The sequence below is a fragment of the Pelobates fuscus genome, chromosome 1, assembly GCF_036172605.1.
Source record: "Pelobates fuscus isolate aPelFus1 chromosome 1, aPelFus1.pri, whole genome shotgun sequence".
NCBI classification, from domain to species: Eukaryota; Metazoa; Chordata; class Amphibia; order Anura; family Pelobatidae; genus Pelobates; species Pelobates fuscus.
Window position 1 is genome coordinate 490,882,527 of NC_086317.1, and position 19,526 is coordinate 490,902,052.

General features: G+C 40.8%; 1 long non-coding RNA gene across 1 annotated transcript; it reads right to left on the reverse strand.

The window, feature by feature from the left end:
- Positions 1-12,319: 12,319 nt before the first annotated feature.
- On the reverse strand, positions 12,320-17,873 carry LOC134600438 (uncharacterized). The gene is made up of 3 exons (XR_010090349.1): positions 17,767-17,873; positions 13,925-14,036; positions 12,320-12,706 (listed from the first exon to the last, which is right to left on the reverse strand). It is a non-coding gene; the product is annotated as an uncharacterized LOC134600438 (long non-coding RNA).
- Between the last annotated feature and the right edge of the window lie 1,653 nt (positions 17,874-19,526).

Sequence of the window (19,526 nt, forward strand, 5' to 3'; positions counted from 1 at the left end):
TCTGACATCCAGGACCGTGTGGGGGAGACCTCTCCTCCAGGAGAGCGTAACAGGAACAGCTTTTAAAAGAGCCAAGTGATTAGAGCCCAGGGGAGTATACCAAGTATAGCAATCCTCATTGTGATTATAGCAGTTCCCTACAATAACGAGACAAGGCTATGTATTGAGGGTTAAGATGAACTCTGGAAATGTGCAAAACAGTTCCATAGAATCACAGCTAAGTGCCACTGGGTGACCGACTGGGAACCGCAAAGTCTTCTTGCTGAAAACAGTTCCATAGAATCACGACTAAGTGCCGCTGGGGGACCGACTGGGAACCGCAAAGTTTTCATGCCGAAAATCGTTCCATGGCATTCGTGGCTAAGTTCCCTTGAAGTCTATTTGCGGTTTTGGTCCATGCAAACGCCAGGGAGCTAGCATTCGGTTCTATGGAAAGTGCCAAACCAGGGGAAACAGGGGGAATAAAATATGGGTCTTTACAGTCGCTGGCCTGCCCCATAGTCTTTTGGCAGGAGGCTGGCAAACAGGCCCCTCCAGGTTCTGTTCGCCACAAGTGTAACAGAACCTTACCTTTGCCTGGGAACATTTATTGCTAAACCGGCCCTTTAACCACTAACCAGGTACATGCACATTAACAGAGACTATAACCACAATGGAATGTGCGTACCTGGTTCATGTGGATTACTTTTAACACAGTTCGGGACATTTAACCACTTTCGTCTATTTAATGCAATCCGTACGGTAGAGATTCAGCATGTATAAGAACAAACACAAACTACCGAACACCGGACCACCCTGCTATTCAATTATGTGGTATTTTACCTCCCAGGTCTGCACTTACCATCCGTATGAAACGCACAAACTCTTTGTTCCAGTTGCTAGGTGGCCGAGGATTTTCGTGCCTTTTCACCACACGAACGAGGACCGACCGCAAGGCCAAAACTTATGGAACTATTTTCGGCTAGTGTCAAAATTTTAAAGTCCCATAACTCCCGAATCCCTTAACCGAATGGGATGATTTTTAAGTATGTTGTTCCCCCAGATTGGGGCTATCTGGGGATACTGGATTTATGAATGTACCTTAAGTATTTGGGAATGTGTGGGATGTAACATGTTACTGTCCAAATTATGTAGGTGTCTCCCTTTCATGGGCATAATCGCATAAAAGGAGAATCCCTGTCATTAAAAGTTAGTTCTTCTTGACCCTTCAAAACGTAGCCTCGTCTCGTTCTTGGAAGGGGATTTTTACTGCATTATTACTTTACTTTTTAACAGCTAAACCTGACTCTCCTCTTGGATCTTGTGGATGGGAATAAGTAACTTCATTACTATACAGCAACTTGCTGGGAAAAAGGACGTCTCCAACGGCTGATACCCTCTCACTACCTGGGTAGCCGTTACAACAAGTCTAACCAATTTTGGAATGAGACACTGGTCTTTCTCATACTAATAATATTATTTGTATACTCTTCATCAAAAGCAGATGTGGTGCCTATATTTAAAAAGGGTTAAAAAGCTCAATTTGGAAACTACAGACCCATGAGCTAGCTGTGGTTGGAAAATTATTTGAAGGGCTGCTAAGGGATATTATTCAAGAATTACTTGTTAACAATAATAAAATGAGCAGGAGTCAACATGCTTTTATGGAAGACAGGTCATAGCAAACTAACGTAATTGCTTTCCATGAAGAGGTTAGTAGAAAAATAGATCTAGGAATTGGAGACTATAGGATTGTGAGAATTGTTATGGGTATTTGAATGTTTCTTACTGTAGATAATGAGATATCTTTGTTGTATCGATGTACGTTTCCATAAAATGTGAGGTATCAGGGAGTTTGTTTTCTTGATTGATCGTGCAGCCAATGATTCTGGAAGAATCTGATCTTCACTTGATGTTCTGGACAGAAGAATGTCATATTTTCCCACCACAGAATTGAAGAAACTTGAAGTGGTGTTTGTGTATCTGTATCTCGGAATAACATGTTATATAGGAGTCTGCAGGAGAATATTTTTATTACGTGAGAAGAGTTAAAATTAGAAGCTGGTGTTAGCCTCGGTTATGGATACTGAGGAAGCTTATTGGTGAGATGAGAAGCACGTCGAGTTTTTTCCTTTTTCTGCATCCCTCCCCCATACGCATTAGGGAAGTGATATTTATAAGTGGATTTTTTTTTTTTATGTATATAGATTTCTTTATTCAATTTATAAATACATTCACAAACACAAAATAAATAAGAAGAAACTAAAAATAGACACACATTGAAACGGAGCTCTAATACTCCAAGCTAGTACCTCTGCTTTCCTATCGGGTTAGAAGAAATGCTGCTGTATTGATTATAGCCCACCGCCCCAAGCACGAGACAACACTTGCCAAACAATAGCAGTATGGACTTGGGCTAGCAACCAATCACACTACATATCCAAATCCAACCAATAGCAGTATGGACTTGGGCTACATTGAAAATTGCCAGGTTGGTTACGTTGCCTTTGAGAGCATATGGTAGCCCAGGAATGAGAATTACCCCCATGATGGCATACCATTTGCAAAAGAAGACAAGCCAAGGTAGTGCAAATGGGGTATGTTCAGTCTTTTTTAGTTGCCACTTAGTCACAAACACTGGCCAAAGTTAGCGTTCATATTATTTTTTTGCATTTTTTAACACACAAACAAATATGAACGCTAACTTTGGCCAGTGTTTGTGACCAAGTGGCTACTAAAAAAGACTGGACATACCCCATATTGAATACCCTGGGTTGTCTACATGTGGGATGTGATTCAGAGATTTATGACAGATAATAGTGTTACAATGTCACTATTGATACATTTTAAAAATATATATTTTGAAACCGCAATTTCCTACTTGTATTTATAGGCCTATAACTTGCAAAAAAAAGCAATAAAGCACGTAAACACTGGGTGTTTTTAAACTCGGGACAAAATTGTGACTCTATTTAGCAGTTTGTTTCATTAGCTTTCGTAGGTAAGTAAAAGATTTTTCAAGTATAAATCAAACATGGGTTTTTTTTTGGGGGGGGGGGGGTTTCTTCCATTTTTCACTTTTTTTTTTAAAGTAAAATATATGACATGATAGAAATAATGGTATGTAAAGAAAGCCCTTCTTGTTCTGAAAAAAAAAACCCAATATATTGGGAACAGTAAATTTGTCTGGGAACAGTAAATGAGAGAGCGGAAAATTACAGCTAAACACAAACACCACAAAAGTGTTAAAACCGCTCTGGTCCTTAACGTCCAACATGGCCAAAACAGGCCGGTCCTGAAGGGGTTAAACAATATCAGTACCAAGATTGCACAGAGACATTATATTCATTACAGTAATAACAGTAAGTGAGTAACTTTTGTATTTATTTCTTTTAACAATTTTTCTCTAAAATACAAAATACATTACTAATAACACCTTGAAATATACTAATTGTAATTACAATAACCAGAATATCAGTCCCTGTCATCATACAATGGCCATGACGTGACGTGGATAACATGATAAAATACCACTGTACCTTTTACATGTATGGGAGTGCAGGAACGCAGGACGCAGCCAGGCAGTCACGTCATACAATCCCCATTCCAGTGTCACGCTGTGATACCAGCAATAAGTACAAAGAACATGTATAGGGTTCCATGATATCTAATAAGCATGGTCCGGAGCATCCCCGGCTGTGTCTTCCCCGGTCTGATCTGACTCTGATGGAGCCGTAGCTGTTCTGGTGACTGTAGTGTCCCTTTAATATTGAGGAATGCCATATAAGGACACATAGAGTTCCTTTATACATTTGGAACACCAGAGCAAAATATCCTTGTACATAGTAATGTTTCATTTTACAATAATATGTTAAATTTAGCCAGCAAACAGAATTCTCACTAACATGTCCGAGTGCCATCTCTCTCTTATCCGATTATGTTATGATAAAACCTTTCCCTATGTGCCCGCACCCTGCTCTACTTATTGTATAAACAGACATTTCAGTGAGGAAACAACTACCCATTAACATAAGTCGAAGTAGAAATGTCCACATTAAGTTAATTATGGTTTAAAAATTAAGCTGATTATATATTAATTGATTCCCCAATTCTAGACGACTTTCTTGCTAAAACCCTGTTTCTGATTGGGTGATTCGAACCGATGAATCCAGAATGTGTGAGAGTTTATGTAACATTAAATGTTTGGATGGGGACTCTGAATAAATCCACTGACAGAAGGGCGTTCTCCGTGCAGTAGCCAAATCTAGCGGTATAAATGGAACAAATCATTTTCAGGGTTTAAGAGAATACCGAATATTGTTGCCTCTGGGGTAAGTGAGAGTCTAATGGTTGTCAATGGAAGCAGTAACCACTTACCTTCCCTTTCAGACCTGTTGTATGTCTCGTTACGTCTTAAAACAATGACATATTTGGGACAGTAATCAGAGTGTGATTCCTGATTAAGTCTGTATTGCTTAATGAGTTATTCACACAGGCATTTCTTGCTTTCTCTCTGTGTGATTGCTGGTAATAATATAACTAGTGGTGGCTGATTATAAAATGGCTGCCGATTATAAATCATACCTAAAATTTACAGTTATTGTCACTTGCAATAACAGCCTGTAAGAAGGATGTCTGCGTTGTTACACCCAAGTCTATACAATAAAAGTCTATAGTTTTCCTTTAATTGCATAAATGGAGCTCTGAATATTGTAATGTCAATGGTTGAATGATCAGTCTATCAACTAGATGAGACCAGTCAGTTTGGGGGAATTGTGATCTGGAGGTAGCTAAATAAGGGTTTGGAGATTAATGGAAATTTATGCTATATGCGGTTTTGCTATTTGCTACCTATTTTTTGTCATTACCAGTCTCCCTCTCACTGGGGTAATATCTGGTAATGTTACTGGGGTATACCTGACTGAAGAATTTTATCCAAGCCAATTTGTGTATATGTCCAGCACTCTCATTGAGTGATATTACTATCCCCTTGATGGAATTATTTGGGGAATGTTAAGTCCCAAACATTATACACATTTAGATTATAATACATATTGGAAGGCATGGCCTGAACTTTCCCTGCTTACCTTTGTGGGTCAGACGAATAGCACTTCCAGGTCATACAAGACGCCATTTTGATTTCACCTTTGCTCCATGAGGTCTCATACTCCAAGCTGTGTCCAGGAATCCTGCTGCAGGGCTTTCCGTTAATCCAGTGGCTTTCTTTCCAGTCAGCATCACATTTGGTGCCTCAGGGACTCTCAAACCGTAAGTTGACCCACCTGTCGCGCCAGGATTAGTTCCCACGGCGTTCAGCACAGCACGGGTCCTCACTTAACGGTTTCCTTTCATTTTGCACGGTTATTTCATTACCTAATACTCACCTAGCTGTTTATGTAAAATCTGTTGTTTAAAATCTGTTGGGTTAAAATCATCTGTGTGGTTAAAACTACAAACGAAATACAATTTTTCGCCTACATACTGTCCCCTACCGGTCTTTGGGTGTACTACAGGCTTCTTAGACATTATCGCATTTCATGTACAAACCAACGAACCACTGCATTTTTTCCCACATACTGACCCCTACCGGTCATTCGGTATACTACAGGCTTCTCAGACATTATTGCATTTCATGTACAAACCAACTAACTACTGCATTTTCGCCTACACACTGACCCCTATCGGTCATTTCGGTGTACTACAGGCTTCTTAGACGTTGTTTACATTTTCATATATAAACCACTAAATTTTCACCTACACACTGACCCCTACTGGTCATTCGGTGTACTACAGGCTTCTCAGACATTATTGCATTTCATGTACAAACCAACGAACCACTGCAATTGAGCCTACACACTGACCCCTACCGGTCATTCGGTATACTACAGGCTTCTCAGACATTATTGCATTTCATGTACAAACCAAAGAACAACCGCATTTTCACCTACACACTAACCCCTATCGGTCATTCGGTGTACTACAGGTTTCTTAGACGTTTTTCATTTTCATGTACAAACCAATAAACTACGGCATTTTCACCTACACACTGACCCCCTACCGGTCATTTCAGTGTACTACAAGCTTCTCAGATATTATTGCATTTCATGTACAAACCAACGAACCACTGCATTTGCGCCTACACACTGACCCCTACCGGTCATTCGGTGTACTACAGGCTTCTCAGACATTACTGCATTTCATGTACAAACCAACTAACTACTGCATTTTCGCCTACACACTGACCTCTATCGGTCATTTCGGTGTACTACAGGCTTCTTAGATGTTGTTTGCATTTTCATGTATAAACCACTAAATTTTCACCTACACACTGACCCCTACCGGTCATTCGGTGTACTATAGGCTTCTCAGACATAGCATTTCATGTACAAACCAACGATCCACTGCATTTGAGCCTACACACTGACCCCTACCGGTCATTCGGTGTACTACAGGCTTCTCAGACATTATTTCATTTCATGTACAAACCACCGAATTTTCACCTACACACTGACCCCTACCGGTCATTCAGTGTACTACAGGCTTCTCAGATATCATTGCATTTCATGTACAAACCAACGAACCACAGCATTTGCGCCTACACACTGACCCCTACCGGTCATTCGGTGTACGACAGGCTTCTCAGACATTATTGCATTTCATGTACAAACCAATGAACCACTGCATTCGTGCCTACACACTGACCCTACCGGTCATTCGGAGTACTACAGGCTTCTCAGACATTATTGCATTTCATGTACAAACCACCAAATTTTCACCTACACACTGACCCCTACCGGTCATTCAGTGTACTACAGGCTTCTCAGACATCATTGCATTTCATGTACAAACTAATAAACCACTGCATTTTAATCTACACACTGACCCCTACCGGTCATTCGGTGTACTACAGGCTTCTCAGACATTATTGCATTTCATGTACAAACCACCGAATTTTCACCTACACACTGACCCCTACCGGTCATTCAGTGTACTACAGGCTTCTCAGACATCATTGCATTTCATGTACAAACCAATAAACCACTGCATTTTTATCTACACACTGACCCCTACCGGTCATTCGGTGTACTACAGGCTTTTCAGACATTATTGCATTTCATGTAGAAACCAACAAACCACTGCATTTTCGCCTACATGCTGACCCCTACTGGTCAATCGGTATACTACAGGCTTCTCAGACTTTATTTCACTTCATAAGCAAACAAACTAACTACAGCATTTTCGCTTTTATACTGACTCCTACGGGATATTTGCATGGTTGCACGCTTAAACTATAAGTCCTTCCAATTACGTACTTTCACACGTTAGGTTATTCAGCAGCCGGTCATGGTTCACTACACTCATGTTTCCGGGTACAGTTGTATTCCATATCACAGATGATATAACACTCCTGACAAGTTAATTTCCTTCAAACAGGGGCATTAACAAGCATACAATAAACATTGGGACTGTTGTGCCTAATCATTAAATTCATGAAGCACCAATATCCAAAAAGTAATAATCAATACCTAATAAGGTTTATAGTGATATTGGCGGGCACACAACCCAGTTTGGATAGAGTACATTGAGTTATAGGAAAGAAAAATCACACAGAGACCAAGTTGAATATAAGAATTCACACTACACTTTATTATCCACAAAGGGATCTAAGCAAAGTAAGTTTTACTCTCATTTAAGTAGTTGCATGCATTTACTTCAAACAGCTTAGTATCTAGATATATCAGCTTAAGTATACATCACCATTAGAGAAGCTTGGTTGTCTCCTTGCCACACATGACTGGGGAGAACTCAGGCAGTCATTCGGAGAGACCCTCTCTTCTGGGAACAGAAGAAACCAGTAACACGCGTCCGCATTACAGGTGGGTAGTTCTCCAAGTGAGCGCAAGATTCCCTTAGTCTTATATACCTGTCTTCAAGGACAGACAGTAGTTCCTTATCAGTGCAGCCCAGCAAAAGACCTTGATACAAGCAGCTGGATGGACCTGGCAGTTGGCCAGACTGTTCATGACCACCAGAACTTATGCCAAGTCTTGTGCGGTTAATTATCGCTTATCTAAGTAATTGTGGCCTTCAAGCCTGCATCTAGTAATATGTGCTATGTGTGCTTATATGCTTACCGGTGCCATCTTAACTATCTATAAATGTCTGAGTTGCTCAATAGTGATCAATCAATCATACTTAATTAATATGAAATATTATTATCACATTCCATCCCTTGATCACTCAGTGAGCAAAACCTCACACATTTACACATACCATTCAGGTTATCAGCAGGGGGAAAACCCATTTACCCACTGATTCCCATTATGCTCCAGTCACACCTGGAACTGATTCAAACCTAATTAAAACTCTTCTAGCGCTACACTATGACTTATTTTTTAAGCTAGCAAAGCTTTGAATGCAGAAAACTGTAATTTTGTAGCACAGATAAATACAAAGTATAATAAAAACACACCATGCAATACCTTTTATTATTTTCAACCCAAGCCCTCCTATCCAGGAACCTATGCCAAATGTCCAGTCAAAGTCTTTTGTAGCATTAGCTAACCAGTGTTCTAAGTCATCTGTGGTTAATGGTTTTCTAAAGCGTTTCTGCACCTTTTCTAAATGATGTAGTTCATGCTTAATTTTCCCTGATTCATCTTCTATCCACACACAACATGCCTTGCCTCCTATTCTCTTGCACACTCCTCCTTCAGCTGCTAATAGGTAATCTAAGGCTATTCTATTCTGCAAAGCTACCTAAACATAGAAACATAGAAACATAGAATGTGACGGCAGATAAGAACCATTCGGCCCATCTAGTCTGCCCAGTTTTCTAAATACTTTCATTAGTCCCTGGCCTTATCTTATAGTTAGGATAGCCTTATGCCTATCCCACGCATGCTTAAACTCCTTTACTGTGTTAACCTCTACCACTTCAGCTGGAAGGCTATTCCATGCATCCACTACCCTCTCAGTAAAGTAATACTTCCTGGTATTATTTTTAAACCTTTGTCCCTCTAATTTAAGACTATGTCCTCTTGTTGTGGTAGTTTTTCTTCTTTTAAATATAGTCTCCTCCTTTACTGTGTTGATTCCCTTTATGTATTTAAATGTTTCTATCATATCCCCCCTGTCTCGTCTTTCCTCCATGCTATACATGTTAAGTTCCTTTAACCTTTCCTGGTAAGTTTTATCCTGCAATCCATGGACCAGTTTAGTAGCCCTTCTTTGAACTCTCTCTAAGGTATCAATATCCTTCTGAAGATAGGGTCTCCAGTACTGTGTACAGTACTCCAAGTGAGGTCTCACCAGTGTTCTGTACAATGGCATGAGCACTTCCCTCTTTCTACTGCTAATACCTCTCCCTATACAACCAAGCATTCTGCTAGCATTTCCTGCTGCTCTATTACATTGTCTGCCTACCTTTAAGTCATCAGAAATAATCACCCCTAAATCCCTTTCCTCAGATGTTGAGGTTAGGACTCTATCAAATATTTTGTACTCTACCCTTGGGTTTTTACGTCCAAGATGCATTATCTTGCACTTATCCACATTAAATGTCAGTTGCCACAACTCTGACCATTTTTCTAGTTTACCTAAATCATTTTCCATTTGGCTTATCCCTCCTGGAACATCAACCCTGTTACATATCTTAGTATCATCCGCAAAAAGACACACCTTACCATCAAGACCTTCTGCAATATCACTAATAAAAATATTAAAGAGAATGGGTCCAAGTACAGATCCCTGAGGTACCCCACTGGTGACAAGCCCAAGCTTCGAATATACTCCATTGACTACAACCCTCTGTTGCCTGTCACTCAGCCACTGCCTTACCCATTCAACAATATTCGAATCCAAACTCAAAGATTGTAGTTTATTGATAAGCCTTCTATGTGCAACAGTGTCAAAAGCCTTACTGAAATCTAGGTAAGCAATGTCTACTGCACCACCCTGATCTATAATTTTAGTTACCCAATCAAAAAAATCAATAAGATTAGTTTGGCATGATCTCCCTGAAGTAAACCCATGTTGTCTCTGGTCTTGAAATCCATGTGTTTTTAGATGTTCAACAATCCTATCCTTTAACATGGTTTCCATCACTTTCCCCACTACTGAAGTAAGGCTTACTGGCCTATAGTTGCCCGACTCCTCCCTATTACCTTTCTTGTGAATGGGCACAACATTCGCTAACTTCCAATCTTCTGGGACTACTCCTGTTATCAATGATTGGTTAAATAAATCTGTTAATGGTTTTGCTAGTACACCACTAAGCTCTTTTAATAGCTTTGGGTGTATTCCATCAGGTCCCATTGACTTATTTGTCTTTACTTTTGACAGTTGAAATAGAACCTCTTCCTCTGTAAACTCACGTGTAATAAATGACTCATTTATCCTTTTTCTTAACTGAGGTCCCTTTCCTTCATTTTCATCTGTAAATACCGAACAAAAATATTCATTGAGGCAGTCAGCTAGACCTTTATCCTCATCTACATACCTTCCTTCTTTTGTTTTTAATCTAACTAATCCTTGTTTTACTTTTCTTTTCTCATTTATGTATCTAAAAAAAGTTTTGTCCCCCTTTTTTACTGACTGTGCTATTTTCTCTTCTGTGTGGGATTTGGAAGCTCTTATAACTTGCTTAGCCTCTTTCTGCCTAATCTTATAGGTCATTCTGTCTTCCTCACTCTGGTTTTTTTTATAATTACTAAATGCTAACTTTTTGTTTTTTACTATTTTGGCCACATCTGCGGAGTACCACAGTGGTTTCTTGAATTTTTTGCTTTTACTGACAAGCCTAATGCAATTTTCTGTTGCCTTCAGTAGTGCAACTTTTAAATAATCCCATTTCTTTTGGACTCCATATAAATTGCTCCAGTCTGATAATGACTCCTTTACACATATTCTAATTTTAGAAAAGTCTGTTTTTCTAAAGTCTAAAACTTTTGTTTTTGTGTGGTGTGACTCAGTCACTGTTCTTATATTAAACCACACTGACTGATGATCACTGGATCCTAAACTTTCACCTACAGTAATATCTGATACCAAATCTCCATTTGTTAACACTAAATCTAGTATGGCCTCTTTACGAGTTGGCTCCTCAACGACTTGTTTTAGAGACAATCCCAGTAGGGAGTTTAGAATATGTGTGCTCCTGGCACAAGTAGCTATTTTTGTTTTTCAATTCACATCAGGAAGATTAAAGTCACCCATGATGATAACTTCCCCCTTCATTGTCATTTACCTGTCTAATCTGTTCCTGTTCATAGTTAAGTAGGCCAATTGCGGTTCCTGTGCTATTGAAGGCATCATCAAGGGTGTCAATTAAAAGATTTAAATTCGTTATCATCATCCCCACTCCTACCATTGGAAAGAGAGAGACCCAAAACTGTGTATTTCTATCCATTTTAAATCCTGATAACTCTGTGTCTCGCTTCCAGAGGAGGTGGGTGGAAACAGGTAAGGTTTTTGTAGGGTAAATGGCGGGCATTACCATTCCCAAGGTACAATCAGTATGCATTTTACATGGGAGTTTTTTGTAGGCCCATCTCCCACAGAGCCAATAAAACCCACGTGAAGGTATGGGGTGGTTTATACAGCTTATTTTAGATCGTTTAAATGTAAAGTAAGTGCTAAATACTCCTGCACCCACTAATTTATGCCACCAACGACTTATAGTTTTAACCTCACTTTCTCCCATAACATATTTCCACCTGTCTTCTGTCCTTTTTTCATACTTTTCTGTCCCATTAAAATATTCAAAATTCCATCCTGTGAAAAAAGGGGATAATGCCATGGTATTTACATAATGGCTAGGTCGGATAGTCGGTTGGTAGTCCCTGTCTGTATAGTATTTTTGATACACATTAATAGTGACCACTTCCTCCAAGTCTCTAGGGTATTCCCACTCCCCCATGCGCAGCTTAACTGCACCTGGTCTGTCAGTAGTATCTTCACTTAAGAAGATCTTAGGGGCTTCACTTGTGTCATTTCTTACTAAAAAGTCAAAACCAATGTTATGCCTAATGACATATAGTAAGTCTTTTTTAGTTAAAACCTTAGGAAAATAGGGATACCCCTTGTCCTGAGCGTGTGGAGTATGGCCGCACACCCAACATGGTTTACATAAATCCAGGCTTTTATATACATTAGCTGCTGCCTTAATAAAATGATTATGCTCTTCCCAGGGTGAAAGGTGTTTGTCTGATCTAATTGTGTCCGAACAGGTTGTCATTGATGTCCTTTGAATTTTTAACAGTAAATACCAAAAGGTGTCAGGGGTGCTGTTAGTGCAGCAGTAGGTTTCACCACTATTCTCTGTAATAGTGTAGGTTCGCTTTGTGCTCTGCTGGTTTGCATAACTTACCCAATATTGGGTAAGTTCTTCTGAAGAAATATTAGAGCTTACAGGCGTATACAGTATGCGGCAGCCAAAGGGCGTTGTAGATTCTAACGTTAACAAACCAAATGATTCATTTGGTAACTTAATATAGGTCATTGACTCAGTTTCATTGTGGCTAAAATAGCCTTCTCCATAGAGGTTCGCTCTCATGTTTGGACAGTTAATGGTCAGGCAGGTTACTCTTATTTCGATCTTTTTCCATCTCATCTCTGCGGAATCACTCTGGTCCCAACCTCCAATCTCATTGTTGGTATCTGAGCCGACCAAAGGGTGTAGAGTAAGCACAGTCATCACAATAACAGCCGGACCAATGAGCTTCGCCTGTAAAGATACAACTCCTTTTACTCTCTCAAATAACATTTGCCCGAAGGCACATATTCCCATTTATCATGACCTGACTTGGAAAGTATCACGGTATTGTCATTGCCTGTTGCAATAATGTCTGCTGGTTCTGGGGGACCTTTCTCTGTCCTCACCCAGACTTTGGCCCCTGGATTTAGGTTAGTAGAGCCAAATCCCTTATCTCCTCTTACTGTTTGTAAGGTGGGGGCTGTTCCTTTGTGTACCTGTCCCTGGTAAATGGGGATGATAACCAATTGGGCTATTCTGCCCCCTTCTTGCACTAGCAAGTCTTGTGGTCCCTGATTTAACAAAAGGACCTTTATTTCTCCCTGGTAATCAGCGTCTATAACCCCTCCCATTACATGTATCCATTTAAGGGCGAGGCTAGACCTGGGTGCAATTAGTCCAAAGTGTCCCGGGGGTATCTGTATTCCTATACCTGTGGGGAACATCTGAACTTGCCCTGTTTTAAGTCTTTCTTCCTTTCTGGCTCGCAAGTCTATTCCTGCAGCCTCTGGGGTAGCCCTGTATGGTGCCAAGGCTCCCTCCTCTGTTTCCCAATATGTGATGGTGTTAGTTGCTACATATGGTTTAGCTTGTATATTGGGTGCGATCATTCTAGTGAGGGGGGTGTCATGATCTGAGAGTGGCCTATTGTTTAAGATGTTCACAGCTGTAGGCAAGTTATCTCTCCATTTGACCATTGTCCCTTCACCAAGTTTTCTCAATTGTTGTTTCAACAACCCATTCATCCTTTCAATCAGACCAGCTGCTTGAGGATAATAAGGTATGTGAAATATCCATTCAACATTGTTTTCATTACAAAAATCTTGTACCAGTTTTCCTTTAAAGTGGCTTCCATTGTCACTCTGAATCTGTAATGGAAGACCATAGTACTGTATCATGGTTTCCAACATTTTGATAGTATTTATTTGGGTTGCCCTCTTGCAAGGGTGAACCAATAAATACCCTGAATATGTATCCACAGCCGTGCATACGTATTGGCAATTTTTACTCATAGGAAGCGGACCTATGTAATCCACCTGCCATATTTGCCCTGGTGCTTTTCCTCTTTTTATTTGACCTCGTACCATCCCTGGCACATGTCTATTCTGCTCATGCTGACACACTGGACATTGCAGAATTACTGTTTTAATGAAATCAAGTGGCACTAAAATGCCTTGCTGTTGTGCCCACCTGTGAGTGGCTTTCTCTCCCAAGTGTCCACATTTCTGATGGGCCCAAGTAGCCAATCCCAAAAGTGAGTTAGAATTTTCAACAGACGCCTCTGAGATCTTGGCTTTCTTGTCTGCAACAGAGTTAGACAGACGATCCAATGAGTCAGTATTGCAGTGAGCATCAACATGAAAGACTGTTACCTCATTTTGATGTACCATCTCCCATATCTGCTCCCACAAATCTTTTCCCCAGACTTCCTTTGAATGAATCATGAACTGATGAGACTGCCATGTAGGCAACCACGTGGCCAGTCCATTGGCAACCAACCAGGAATTTATATATATGACAACTTCCAGGCATCTCTTGTTTCAAAGCCTGAAACACTGCATATAACTCTGCATACTGGCTACTTTTTCCTGTTCCTGTTGTAGTCAGAATTCTCTTGGTTTCTGGATTGTAAGACACTGCGTTCCATTGTCTTTCATTACCAATGTATTTTGCTGAACCATCAGTAGACCAAGCATACTTTGCTTGATCTTGTGTTAGTTGCGCAAAAGACTTTCCCCACTTTACTGGAGATTCCCCTGGCTTGTCTGCGTCTGGCAGATAACCAGGTTCTTGTATCGGCGCATCTGCAATTTTCTCATGTAGTACAGCCGTACCACTATTTCCTGTTTTAGCTCTATCCTGTATGTACCACTTCCATTTTATGATACTGGACTCTTGTGCATGACCTATCCTATGTGTCTTAGGGGAACTAAGTACCCATTGCATGCTAGGTATCTCTGGGCGTAAGAACACTGTATGTCCTACTGTCATCTGTTCAGTGTCTACCAAGGCCCAATAGCAGGCCAAGAGCTGTCTCTCAAAGGGTGTGTACCTCTCTCCTGCCTCAGGTAACTTTCTTGTCCAGAAACCAAGGGGAACCTTAGTCCTTCCTTGTTTCTGCCAAAGGCTCCAATTAGCCCATTGCTGATTTACTGATACATTTAAGTCTATGTCTCCATCTTGTATGGGCCATAGATCAAGGGCTTGTTGGATAGCCTGTTTAGCTCCCTCAAATGCATTCTGTTGTTCATCTCCCCATTCAAAATCATGTTTTTTTCCTGGTTACTTTGTACAAAGGGGAGAGTAACTGACTCAGGTGTGGTATGTGTTGTCTCCAGAAACCAAAGAGACCTATAAAGCTTTGAGCTTGTTTCTTGCTTTTGGGAGTTTGAAACTCTAGCACTTTTTGCTTAGCTTTTGGAAGGATTTCTCTGTGTCCTTTGTTCCACTGTATTCCTAAGAATTTTACTGTTTGAGCGGGTCCCTGTATTTTACTGGGATTTATCTCCCACCCTTTGCTCTTCATGTGCTCCATGATCTCTTCAAGAATCTGCTGACACTGTCCCTTCACACTGTGAATCATAATGTCATCTATATAATGGGATATTTTCACCTCTGACGGTATTTTTACCCCATCAAGATGTTCTGCCACCAGCTGATGACAGATGGTGGGACTATGCAAGTATCCCTGTGGCAACCTGGTGAATGTGTATTGCCTCCCTAACCATGTGAAAGCAAACTGCTCTTTATTTTCTTCAGCTATTGGAATAGTGAAGAAGGCATTAGCCAAATCTATAACTGCATACCAGATCCCTGGATGCTTCTGTATATTTTCTATAAGAGTGATGGTGTCTGGGACAGCAGCAGTCAGTGGAGGTGTGGGTTTGTTCAATTCTCTGTAGTCTACTGTCATTCTCCATGTATGGTCTGTTTTACGTATTGGCCACACGGGATTGTTCCAAGCAGTAGTGACCCCTCGTAGGACGCCAGCTTTTAATAAGTCGTCTATGGTTTCTCCAATTTCTTTGTGGCCTCCTGGGATCCTGTACTGCTTAATATGTACTACTTTAGTAGCGGGTGGTAGTTGCACTGGGGGCATTAACAATTTTCCTACCACCACTGGTTTGGCTGATATATAGGGTTTAGTTCCAAAACTGTAACAGCCATCCCCCAAATGTAAGGTCAATCCTTTAAGGATATCAATTCCAATTATGTATTCGGGTATGGGGACAATTAAAACCGAATACTTCTTTTTTGGCAACTGTCCAATTTTCAGTTCTACCCAGGTCTGGACTGCTTCTGTCCTCTTACCTCCCAGACCTGTGATTACATAGGGTAATCCAGCAAATTTCTTAGGGTTACCATGAATTAAAGTGGCTTCGGCTCCAGTGTCCACAAGGGCAGTAACCCTTTCAACATTTTTATTTTTCCAGTAAATTTCAACTTTTACATGGGGTCTATGGTCTTTTACTGAAAAGTCAATCACTGGAGCCTGCCTCACTAGTCAATTCCTATTGTCTAGGTCTGTCAAATCCAAGTCTCCCAGGTCGGGCAATTCCCTGTGTGCATACTCGTCAAGTGTTTTAAGTATTACCCAACCTCTTTTCTGCCACTTATCTTTTGGAAACTTTTTCAGACAAGCAAGAAGGTTAGTAGGCATGCCAATTTCACTTTTTTCACATTCACAATCACATTTACCAGCTGAACGGGCCCATTCACTGGCAATGGATGCATATGGCTCATCTTCCCATCCGGGAATGTTTTTAAACATTGTGCAAAGTTCTTATGGTTTATTTAGAATAAACTTGCACTCCTTGGGGATGTGTGTACTATGTGTTTTATTTAATTTCACTTGAATATGTACTAATCCAGACACCTACTGTCTGGCTTATTGTTTTATGCTTCACTCAAGCCTGCCCAAATGACTAATTTGGCTGCAGGTTTGCGCTTCCCGATCACACTGGCTTTCTACACACTCTGTAAAGTGCATAGGGGCATCTATGATCGAGCCAACAGTCTCGCACTTTCAGGAACAGCCGTTTCATTCACTTCCTCAGTCAGCACTGGCTTCCAGCACCTGTTAAGGCGCGTAGGGGCATTTGTTAACTGACCAAGCACAATCACCCATTCGTGTCAGAATCACCCCAAACAATCTTGTAGTTTTGGTGACCTTATCTCAATACCTGGTATTGAGCTTATTAAATTAGCAGCAATTCAGCCTCATTCCGGACGCTAGCCTGTTTGAGGGTAACGCTCCCCAGAAGGCACTGGCGTTCTACACACCCTCAAGGTGTATAGGTGCTTCTACCAACTGAGCACAACATACATTCTTGAATCAATCTTCAGAAGCACTCCTCAATCTTATTAGATTGAGCGTTCACTCACCAATCTTGCTCTTGCAACGTCATGTAACTATTTTCAAGTTTACACAATGTTCAAAGAATCTCTAGAAACCGTAATATTTGTTATCTACGACTGCAGCGCGCGGCAGAAACTGATAGCTTTTAAAAAGCTTTTTTCCTCCGTGACGCAGCAGAAATTAAACCTCGTACAATGTTAGTTTCACTTTCCCTTTTACTCAAGATTTACATACAGTTCTAACAATTTCTAAACACAATTTTCTTATCTTAACTATTCTTAACAACGTTTTAAACACACTATTATTATTTGAAACTATTTTAACTTGTTGATTTCAAGTTTCCTTGCTCAATTAATACTCAACCCTGCTCGCAGCGCCAAAATGTTGTGCCTAATCATTAAATTCATGAAGCACCAATATCCAAAAAGTAATAATCAATACCTAATAAGGTTTATAGTGATATTGGCAGGCACACAACCCAGTTCGGATAGAGTACATTGAGTTATAGGAAAGAAAAATCTCACAGAGACCAAGTTGAATATAAGAATTCACACTACACTTTATTATCCACAAAGGGATCTAAGCAAAGTAAGTTTTACTCTCATTTAAGTAGTTGCATGCATTTACTTCAAACAGCTTAGTATCTAGATATATCAGCTTAAGTATACATCACCATTAGAGAAGCTTGGTTGTCTCCTTGCCACACATGACTGGGGAGAACTCAGGCAGTCATTCGGAGAGACCCTCTCTTCTGGGAACAGCAGAAACCAGTAACACGCGTCCGCATTAAAGGTGGGTAGTTCTCCAAGTGAGCGCAAGATTCCCTTAGTCTTATATACCTGTCTTCAAGGACAGACAGTAGTTCCTTATCAGTGCAGCCCAGCAAAATACCTGGATACAAGCAGCTGGATGGACCTGGCAGTTGGCCAGACTGTTCAGGACCACCAGAACTTATGCCAAGTCTTGTGCGGTTAATTATCGCTTATCTAAGTAATTGTGGCCTTCAAGCCTGCATCTAGTAATATGTGCTATGTGTGCTTATATGCTTACCGGTGCCATCTTAACTATCTATAAATGTCTGAGTTGCTCAATAGTGATCAATCAATCATACTTAATTAATATGAAATATTATTATCACAGGGACGGAGCACTTTGCTCTATTAAACATGCATAACACATATGGGTATATGCTTTTAAATGTCTATATTCAATTCTCATACATTGTTTTACCCGTCCGGGACACAGGTATTAATAACCCTTACGAACAGTAAGGGTATCTAATCATACTACCAGGTATATACACCTGCTCATGTGGTATTTACATACATTTTCTGTTTTCCCCTGGATACATCCTTAGCGTACTGGCAATTAGGGACTATAGGTTTCCAATAGGTATTCTCCTTTCTTGGCATCTACGCCTGTCGTAAAGTGGTCCCGCGAGGCCAACACCCCGCCTCAACGTTCGGAGGCAAACACCCATCGGGCCACTCGTGAGCTAGCCGCCTCGCATGGTATATAGAGAGGGCCTCACCTGTCACTCCCCTCCCCTTTTTCTGGTTACAGTCACCGAGAGGCCAACATCCTGCCATTACGTTGGTGGCCACACAATTCCCTCGCGCCATTGCATAGATAGAGCCTCTCAAGCCACTTGGCAAATAGCAGGGCCTCACCTGTCACAAAACAAAGGATTAATTGTTTCGCCATGCGGCTTTAGCTAGCAAGCCAGTACTAGCACACTGTGGGTTCATATAATAATGGTTATCTTTATCTTTCACTTGGAGAGGATGTTGCTAGTTCCACACGACAATTTTGTCCCAACACAGCGGATGATCACGTTTCAGGCTCCAAGCTCTAGCACCTCAGAACTACTAGAGACAATTGGGTCATCTCATTCTCTTTGGCAAATCCCAGATTTGCAACAATTTCCATGTTGGCACAAGTTGTTTCAGTGCATGCAGACTGGCAGGTATGTTCCCAATACGTCAGGACTCAGGGCACATGAAACCATGTGTCCCAATAAATGTACCCTGAACATTACTTCACGCCTGTAAACATTATGCATTTCCAGTACTTTCTAACTCCTCACCCTTCCAGACATTTAGTTGATTTCCTAATCTCCGATTTTAAAGGCCTTCCAGACAGGTATTGCCATATACTTTTGGGGAAATCTAGAATGCCCTAACTTGCAGTCATCACAGCAGCATCCAACAGCTAGCAATACACTCATGGCCCAAGAATGGCAGAAAGATTTCTACCTGGGCCTCTCCGATCTACACCATTTACCGCGTGGCGCAATCCCATTGGGATTGTCACAGGGAATCTTCCCTCACACTGTAACTGTTCATAGACTTATCTGCACCTCACGCCTCGGCTACCCCAAGTCTCAACTCCCTCATACCCTTCCGAGGAGTCTTCATTACAGTATGCCACCAT